A 10,724-nucleotide genomic window follows, 5' to 3' on the forward strand; every position below is an offset into this window, starting at 1 on the left:
ATGCTCCTACAAGGAATTTATGAACTGCAAGCCCAAGACTTTTCATGGCGACGACGGTGTCATTACCTTGACGAGATGGTTTGAGAAAACAGAATTTGTATTTGAAGTTTGTTCATGCCTAAATGAATGTAAGGTCAAATACGCAACTTGTACCTTCGCTAACTCGACCTTATCTTGGTGGAATGGCCATGTTAAAACCCTGACTCTCAATGTGGCCAACTCTGTGATTTGGGAAGATCTGAAGGTCATGATGCTGGAAGAGTACTGCCCAAGAAGCGAAATTCAGAAATTGGAGCAAGAACTTTGGAACCATACCATGACGGGCTCTAATGTGACCACTTACACCACCATGTTTAACGACTTGGCAGTTTTGTGACTCGGGATGGTCACCCCGGAAGCCAAGAAGGTGGAACGCTACATCTGGGGACTATCCCTCCAGATTCAAGGAATGGTCATATCTGCCAACCCAACCTCCTTCGACGGTGCCAAATGTTTGGCACACACTCTTGCCGACCAGGGAGTCTGCCAGGGAATTGTGCCCCCCACCCCGGATTGATGATCTATTTGACCAACTTCAGGGATCGAGCTACTTCTCAAAAATCGATCTAAGGTTAGGGTACCATCAACTCAGAATCTAGGAGGAAGATATTCCTAAGACAACGTTTAGGACTCGTTACGACCATTACGAGTTCGTAGTGATGCCCTTCGGGTTGACTAATGCACCCGCGGTGTTCATGGATCTATGCCGACCTTACCTAGATAAATTCGTGATAGTATTTATCGATGACATACTAATCTATTCGCAAAGTAAGGAAGAGCATAGTCAACATCTACGACAGGTCTTGGAGACACTAAGGGCGGAGAAGTTGTATGAAAAGTTTTCAAAATGTGAATTTTGGATACGAAAGGTGGACTTTTTGGGACACTTGGTCAACAAGGAAGGGATACATGTGGATCCATCCAAAATCAAGGAAATTGAAAACTGGGAAGCGCGGAGGATGCCGAAAGAAATTTGCTAGTTTTTGGGCCTTGTTGGCCATTACCGAAGGTTCATACAAAACTTTTCCAACATCGCGAAGCCACTTACTAGCCTGACCCAGAAGGGAGTGACATTCAAATGGTAGGATAAATAAGAAATTTCCTTCCAGACACTAAAGAAAGCGTTATGCAGTGCTCCGATCTTGTCTCTTCTAGAAGGAACGGAAGACTTTGTGGTCTACTGTGACACATCCAAGCAAGGTCTAGGTTGTGTACTCATGCAACGGGGAAAGGTCATTGCCTATGCCTCAAAACAAGTTAAGACTCACGAGGTCAACTACACCACACACAACCTTGAATTAGGCATGATAGTGTTTGTCTTAAAGATTTGGAGACACTACCTTTATGGTACAAAGTGTACAATCTTCACTGACAAATAAGAGTCTCCCGCACATTCTTAATAAAAAATAGCTCAATATGAGACAACGACGATGGGTATAGTTACTAAATGATTACAAATGCAAAATACGTTATCATCCGAGCAAGGCCAATGCACATTCTACTTTGGATCATATCCAGGTGTGACACGTGCCATGCAAATGCTTAAGTTACATTTAATACTACGAAATAGGAATTCTACTTTGGATCCTAATCAATCGCTCCACTGGCTAGAACAAAAAAAATCAAATGATACAAACATATGTATCCTTATAACCCCTAAGGTTGTTATAGTTGCATTAGATTTTGGTTGAACATGGATATTCTTTTGGATTATGAGATTTTTTTGTTGTTCTCTTCAACTATGTCTTCGTGAATTTTTATATCCCCATAACCGAACGCCGATGTCATCAATGTTGTGACGTATTGATGAAATTCATTTGAATTCATAAATGGATATGTGCTGTGAATCTTCAGTTTTTGGTTTAAATCAAATTGATTACACCCCATATAATCTGTCAAAACTATATGCGCAATGATTTTTATGTGTAATTTTCGTTCATAAGTGCACTTAGTTATATTCCCAGACATAGTGCTCGATATGATGTATATAAAACATATGAAAATATTATGATCTACAAAAAATTATATTTTATAATGATATCAAAAACATATTTTATAAGAATATAAAAAACGTAGTTCATTTAAATCTTTATTTAATAAGGTTGGAAAAAGTATAACTTGTCGTTAACGTTAACAATATCCCTTCGATAGTGTATAGTGTTCTAAAAATGCTTTATAAGAACATCCAAAATATATAAATTTGTCGTTATATTGTTCTAAAAATGCTTTAAAAGAACATCAAAAAACATTTAAAGAGACATAATTTATAATAACATAAAAAATGTAGTTCATTTAAAACTTTCTTTAATAGAGTAAGAAAAAAGTTTAATTTGTCGTTAACATTAACAATATTCATTTGATAATGTATTAGGTGTGAACCCCATGTATTACATGGGTGTATTTAAAACAATTAGATATGTATAAACATTTGAGAAATTTGAATTTATAAGAAAAATGAGAAAAATATTGAATTACTAAAATTAAAGTGTTTTTTTTTTATCTCTTTTAAATATAAACAAATCATTTAGATAAAATAATCAAAGCATTTTTGAAATTATAAGGAAAGTCAATTAAGCATTTATTATTAAATTTAAATACCATATGGAATTTAATAAAATAGGAAAACCACAAAATTACATATGGAATAAAAATTAATTCAAAATAACCACAAAATGACATGTGGCAAAATGATTAAGAGTGTGACAAGTGGCAAAAAAACATTCATTTATTAGAGGAGATATTGTTCTCGGGAAATTAAATATCTTCTACCTTTTGTTCCTATTAATTTTTCTATAAATTTAAATAATGACATGTGTTACATTATTATACTAAAATATCATTAAATTTCATTAACTGAGCAGCAAATGTTACACATATCATCATTTTATTGGGTAGGAAGATTTGTAGGAATAAAAATTTCTTAAAATCAAGGTTGAACCATCATCCCTTCTTCTTAAACTTAAGGTCAACTTGTTCCCAGATTCTATCCCCTAGGCAGAGCTTATTGGGTCTCGTACATTGATTTCTCCATCTCTCAATAACCCTCCCCTCCTCCTCGATCAAAATTTCTTAAACTCAAGGTTGAACCATCATCCCTCCTCTACACCGATGTCGTTGTTTGAAATTGAAGCCACTGCTGTCGTGGGCTCTTTGATTGGATTCAAAATTCAACCGGATAATCCTGTGTTAATCGAAGTCCATTCTCTCATGCTCTAGCAATTGTGCTCCCTAGACCACTACCATGTAGTTAGGTAGGGCAATCAATCCGGGAATCTAGGAATGAATGGGGATCCCTATCAATATCAAAATGAAGAAAATAGAATAAAATAGATTACCTTTCTCTCACTCAATAGATGTATCTGGTCTGATACAGTATAGTACAATACGAGACAATGGAATGCAATGAGATAGATGGTAGAGGGGTGCCTGCGCCCAAAAGCGATGATTCACTTGTCCCCTTGTCCATAGGGACCTCGTGGCATACAACCGAAATGACTCTCGCTAGATAGCCGCCCCTTTCTCTCTTTTTACAGTCTCGTGGACGGACGAAAGAAGGTAAGTTACAGAACGGGGCAGTGATAAGTGAATCAGGTGAGATCAATGGTCCCTAATGAATTTTCTCTCCCTTAACATTCGTGGCATTGGAGAAGAACATAAGGTGTCTTGGGCCAGATGGCTAAGAGCAACACACAAGCTTTCTTTCATTGCTATACATGAAACTTAGTTATCAGATGCAAAATATATTGATGTTGCATTGTGTTGGGGGTCGACTGAATTTGGCTCACGCAAGATTAATGCATTTGGACGTTCTGGGGGGTTATTGAACTTATAGGATAGCAGTATGTTCAGTTCTACTCAAGTATTATCCTCAAAACATTATCTCATCAATATCGGAACCTGGGTGGGGGTTCAAAGACCGGTGATTTTTGCAAACATTTACGGACCCCAACCGGTTACAGAGAAAGCCAACTTGTGGAATGAACTAAAAGGAATCATTCAGACATATGACGGTGTGTGGATCCTACTAGGTGACTTTAACGTTGTTAGGAGACCATATGAGAGATTTAACTCTATCTTCTACAATCGAACTGCTCGAGATTTCAACAATTTCATCAATGAAGTGGGTCTGAGAGACCAAAAAATGGGAGGTTTTCGTTTCACGTGTTTTAGAAATGAAGATCTTAAACTCAGTAAACTTGACCATTTTCTTCTTAGTCCATGCTTTCTCGACATTGCCTCGACCTCCATGTTGACGAGAGCTAATATTGAAAGAGGCAAACTAATTATGGATATTATTGAGAAGATCAGATAACCATAGAAAATTTGTGTGTCATATCCATTCCTTGTATAGTTCTTCTTTCCCGTGGGTTTCCTCTTTATATATATATATATATATATATATATATATATATATATATATATATATATATATATGTATGTATATATATCTTGTTGTATTGATGAATATAATTGATTCCAATTAGAATTCTCTGTACATGGTATCAGAGTGACCCGCATAGAAATTTTCTAATCCCTCGTATTCGAAACCCTGAAAAACACCATGTTCGAAAAAAGAAATCCCTACCCCAGAAACCCGATCGATCGTTTAAGATGCTCCGTTCCCAACATGGATCATCTTGGATGACTCGAACTATCAGTTGTGGTCACAGTTGATGGAAATGCGAATAGCGGTACGTAACAAACAAGGGTTCCTCACCGGATCCTCCAAGAAACCAGAGACTGGCGAAAAACAAATCGAGAATTGGCTCATTGATAATAACAAAGTCAAGAGCTGGCTCATTGACTCAATGAGCCCCACGTTGATTCCAAGGTTCATTCAATTGAAGAGTGCAAAGGAGATATGGGATGCAGTTGAGAAGACCTTTTATGATGGGACTGACGAGACCCAACTATCTGAACTAAACCAGAAGTCATTCAACACCCGATAGAATGGCCGGCCCCTTGCCATGTACTACAATGAACTTATCGGTATCTTCCAAGAGATCGATATGCGGTTGATGGTCAAAGAAAATGACGTAACTAAGGTAGTATCCTTAAACAAATTACTAGGGCGTCTTCGTGTGCATTTTTTTCTAGCAGGCCTTGACGTGGAATTCAATCAAGCAAGGAGTAAGATACTGAGGAAAGACCCACCACTTGATTTTGAAGCATGTTATCTATTTGTACGAAAGGATCAAAGCCAGAGATTCTCCATGGATGAAAGCAAACACGAACTGAATAGTATGGTCAAGCTTGCAACTCGAAGCCGACCTGTGAAAGGAAAAAGATCGAACAAAAACTCAAATCTCGTATGTGCTCATTGTGGAGAAGAAAGACACTCGATACAAAAATGCTATGAGATCATAGGCTACCCAGAATGGTGGGATTTCTCAAAGAAACCATGGAGAAAGGTAGGTCAAGCCACTGTAGCTACAACAAAAAACGACGAGACCACGTCGTTTGCAGCCCACACAGAATCACACGACAATCATGGTATGTCAAACAGATCTAAAATTACAAATAATTCCTGGATTATTGACACAGGGGCGACAAATCACATGACCAACGATCCGAAAAAACTCACAACTCAAATTCTTCCAAAACAGTCCATGGTCAAAACTGCAAATGGAGGAGTTGCAGATGTTATATATGAAGGATCTTCTCAAGTTTAAAAAACAATGAACCTTGATATTGTTCTTGTTGTTCCCTCCTTATCATCAGATCTCATTTTTATTAGCCAAATTATAGACAAATTAAACTGTTATGTAACTTTCTGGCCAACCAATTGTATGTTTCAGGATATAGCGACAGATCGGATAATTGGCTATGGTATTAGGAAGGGAAATTTGTACTATCTTGAGGAAGAAAGGCATGTCGCAACACACAATACAAAAGCAAACCAAGAAAAGAAATCACTGCCTTGGCTATGGCATCGTAGATTAGGGCGTTTATCGTTTACTTATTTAAAAACACTAAAACCGTATATATATTTTTTTTGAATGAAAACAATTTGAATTTATTTGTGGTATGTGTGAAATGGTGAAAAGCCATCGGGTTTCATATCTACCTAGTGAAAAAAAGGTTGTTGTTCCATTCATGGTAGTACATAGTGATGTTTGGGGCCCAACAAAAATACCTACACCTAATGGTTATCGTTACTTTGTTACCTTTATTGACGAATGTACTTGTATGATTTGGATTTCTCTATTAAAACACAAAGGAGAAGTATGAAACGAATTTCAGGAACTGTATGGGGTAGTAAAATCGCAATATCAAAGTAACATTTTGGTGCTCCAATCCGATAACGGAGACGAGTACATAAATCAAGAGATAGAGAGATTTTGCAAAGAAAAGTTAATTAGGCATCAAACTTCATGTGCAAATACACCACAACAAAACGGATTAGCAGAACGAAGAAATAAACAAATTTTGGAGATTGTTAGAGCTTCCTTATTTGACATGCAAGTTCCAAGGCAATACTGGGATTCAAAGGCAATACTGGGGCGAGGCGGTTCGGGGTGTTGCGTACATCATGAATCGAACAACATCAAGAGTTATTAATTTTAAAACTCCCCTACAACAGTTGCATGAAATAATGAATGTTCCAATGGTACCGAATCTCGAGCCACGTGTCTTTGGGTGTATGGCTAATGTGCATCAAAATACTAGGAAACTTGAACCACGAGCAATCCGGTGTGTCTTTCTTGGATATGAAGAATTCAAGAAGGGATATCGGTGGTATGATCCAAACGAGAAGAAGATGTATGTCACTCGAGACGTTAAGTTCCATGAAAATGTATCCTTCTTTGTGTTGGATTAGTGTCTAAGTCCATAACTATTTTGGTATGTACTTGACCCGATGGTGCATGGTCCTTTTGGGTTGCCTTCACCAAAGCAACTTGATTGGAGAAATAAATAGAGAGAGAGGTTATTATGATTTATTAATATGTTATAAGAATAATATATTAAAGGAGAAATCATATTTGTTTAATTAATATTGGTCAATAATTAATTAAGAATTAATTTTGTGATCAAATGTAATTAATTAAACTAGAGGGGCTGAATTGTAATTATGTGATAGTTACAAAATAGGGTAAGGATTATCCTAAGGATAGGTTGGACGAATTTGAGGTGATAAGGCCTTAGAATTCGACCATGATAAGGATTCAAGGCTTATCTTATGGATTGCTTGGTGGGCAAGCAACTAGATAAGGATAAGGACTGAAACCCTATCTCTACACCTATATAAACACCCCTTGGCTCATGATTTCGTCCAGACCTTCCCTAAGGCTTCTTAGGAACGAATTCAATACCTCCCCTCTCTCCTTATACCTTCTCCATTTGCTCTTGGTGTTTGTAAGCCATTAGAGGAGTGACATTTGTGACTATAAGCTTTCTAAAGTCAATACAAGGAGATTTGGGATTGTTATTGCTACATAACAATCAAGGTAATATCTTAAACCCATTCTTATGTTAATATGATTACTTGTATGCTAGAATTAGGGTTTATAGTCTTGGATAACTTGCATGTATAATAGAGAAACCTAGATCTAAGCATTAGGGTTTGTATGAGCACATAGGATGTCTTATGACCAAAACCCATCAGTGGTATCAGAGACTAGATTGGTTTCAATTGTATTGATGCATTACATGTTTGAAAAATTTGATTTTTTAGTTTCTGGAGGCTGGACTCGTCGAGTCCATAGCTGAACTCGCCGAGTCCATGGTGACTCGACGAGTCCATGCTTGACTCGACGAGTCAACTCGTCAGATGAAGTTATCTTCGCGATTTCTTGCTGGTTTTGCTTATGGATAGTTACCTTATCATATTAGATCAATATAAATCTGATTTTATGATATATTTGACTATATTCTTGATCTAATTGAAGATATTTATCAATTAATGAAATATTTGTTTCCTTATGTGATAATTGATTAATTATTTTGATTAAATTGGTAAATTGTTTTGCAAGAAATCATTAAATAAATCAAATATGGATAATTATGTGGTTAATTGTTAATTTAGATTATTTATTATTTGATTCTTATGTTATGAAATGTTTCATATTTTCCCCTTAGGTTTTATAGTTTAAATTTGAACCCAAAAGTTTTGTTGTTTTGAAATTTAAATAGTTGAAACCCTAATGTTTTGAAAAAGGTTTCAAAACTTGCCCTCAAGTTTTGGAATTTAAATTTTGATTAATAGTTTAATTTGATGTATATTTAAATTCTAAACCCTAATGTTTTGAAATGTTTCAAAACTTGCCCTCAAGTTTTGGAATTTAAAAGTTGATTAAAAGTTTAATTAGGAATATTAAACTCTAAAAACTCTAGTATTGTTTTGGAAAAGTTCAAATCACACCCTTATGGTTTTATTAATTAATTAAGGTGTATAATTAAAAGAGGTTTAATAAATCCATAAAAGTTTAGGTTTACAATTTAATTGAATTAAAAGTATAATTGTTAAATTAGACCACCTAATATTTTAAAAGTGTGAAATACACCCTATACTATATATATAACATTAAAAGTCTAACATTATATATATGTATGAGTAAAAGTCAGTCTTACCGTTAGTAGGTCTCATTCACGAAGCTGGTCTATAAGGGGTGTTTAAGGAAATTGCCTATAAAATGGCGATTGAATGGGTATCCACTCTTACCCACCGCACTCTTGACTAGTGGAGGGTCGTTAGCCGAACGGGTAGGATAAGACAAAACCTTCCATTATAAGGATAATGAATTACTAAAGTAACTAAATGTTTTTCAAATTCCCAATCTTAGTTACTTAGGCAAAAGTTGTAACAACGCAAATTTTCAAACAAATTTTTCATTTTTAAAATATAATTATTTCCATTCAAAACAAGGCATAAATAGTTTAAGTATTCTGTCAAATACAAATAGTCAAAATCCCAAGATCATAAAAGCATTCTTCAGTGTGTATCGATCACGCCGGCGCCTTCCCACGGTCCTCGCTAGTACCTGAAACACATACATAACAACTGTAAGCATAAATGCTTAGTGAGTTCCCCAATATACAACTTACGCACATACGCCTTTCCAGGCCCTGACCTTCCGGTCATCAACACCACGCCTTCCGGCCCATAACATATTCGCCTTTCGGCCCATAACATATTGCCTTCCGGCCCACATAACATACATAGCACATATAGCAAATATCTTACCACATATAGCATACATATCACATATCGTATCTGACCTTCCGGTCACACAGTCAAACCCTTCCGGGTACAGTATAGTGAGAAGACTCACCTCGTGAATGCTGAAAGCTAGCAAATCCTGAAATCACTCGTGCACAATCCGACGAGCTACAACCTCCCTATAACATCACATATCTCATTAACACTTATATCTTCTAAGTGTGACTATCCCTAAGAAGTCAGACTTAGGTCAACTCTGGTCAACGGTCAACGGTCAACTCGACCGGACTCGGCGAGTACCATGGCGACTCGGCGAGTCTAGACGTCCTCCAACTCTCTGGAATTCCCTATCTACTCGTCGAGTATCCTCCTTGACCCGACGAGTTACTCCTGGAAGAATCGCGGGGCCACCCCGACTCAACTCGCCGAGTCTGAAGAACAACTCGACGAGTCCCAGTTAATCTTCAAGCTACTCGCCGAGTCTGTTCATCGAACTCGGCGAGTCCATGCCATGCAACCGCTCAACTGCATCCTGGGATCCGTATGGTTCCGAAATACTCAAGCATGGGACCTTCTGGACCTCTAAAGGTCCAAATACAGGGTTATATTCGTTTGGGTAACAAGGCAATAATCCATCTAATCACCAAATGGGTTTCATAAACCCTAGATCCATATACACATCAATATAACAGAAATGATCCGAAATATTACCTGAATAACACACTCTCTGTGTCCCCAAACCTCAGAACTCGAATCCCTTGCAGTTCCTTTAGCCAAGACTCTCCTCCTCCTTGCACCACAATTTCTTCAAGTCACCAATGGCCTTCAATCTTGCTCTAGATGCCCACAGCCGCTTAGGGTTCTTCTCAGTCGACTAAAAGACGGACAATGACGGCATATAGTGCGTTATATACGACTCAAACCTGAACGGTTAGGGTTTTCGCTAAACAGCGTAGACTCGCCGAGTCCATATCGGACTCGTCGAGTCCAGTCGCGAACCCGCGACCAAGTCTGCGATCCTACTCGGCGAGTCTAAGCTCCAACTCGCCGAGTCCCCTCTTAACTCACCCCAAAAACATAATTTAACAATACCTGAGATTCCGGGCTGTTACAACTCTCCCCCACTAGGATTAGACTTCGCCCTCGAAGTCTCACTCTGCAAATAGTTCCGGATGCTGCTCTCGCATCTCACGTTCCGGCTCCCAAGTCATTTCTGAACCTTTCCGGTGTTGCCACTGGACCAACACCAGAGGTACCTCCTTGTTCCTCAGAACCTTGATCTTCCGATCCCTGATGGCCACTAGTCTCTCAGCATAATTCAGGCTCGCATCCACCTGAATATCCTCCAATGGAACCACTGCCGACTCATTGGCTATGCATTTCCTCAATTGCGACACATGAAAAGTGTCGTGGATCTGTCCCAACTCCGTGGGCAACTCCAACCGATAGGCTACCCGACCTATCCTTGCAATCACACGAAACGGCCCAATATACCGGGGCCCCAACTTGCCCCTCTTCTTGAATC

The sequence above is a fragment of the Lactuca serriola genome, chromosome 4, assembly GCF_051521515.1.
Source record: "Lactuca serriola cultivar US96UC23 chromosome 4, Lser_US96UC23_V15, whole genome shotgun sequence".
Lineage (NCBI taxonomy): Eukaryota > Viridiplantae > Streptophyta > Magnoliopsida > Asterales > Asteraceae > Lactuca > Lactuca serriola.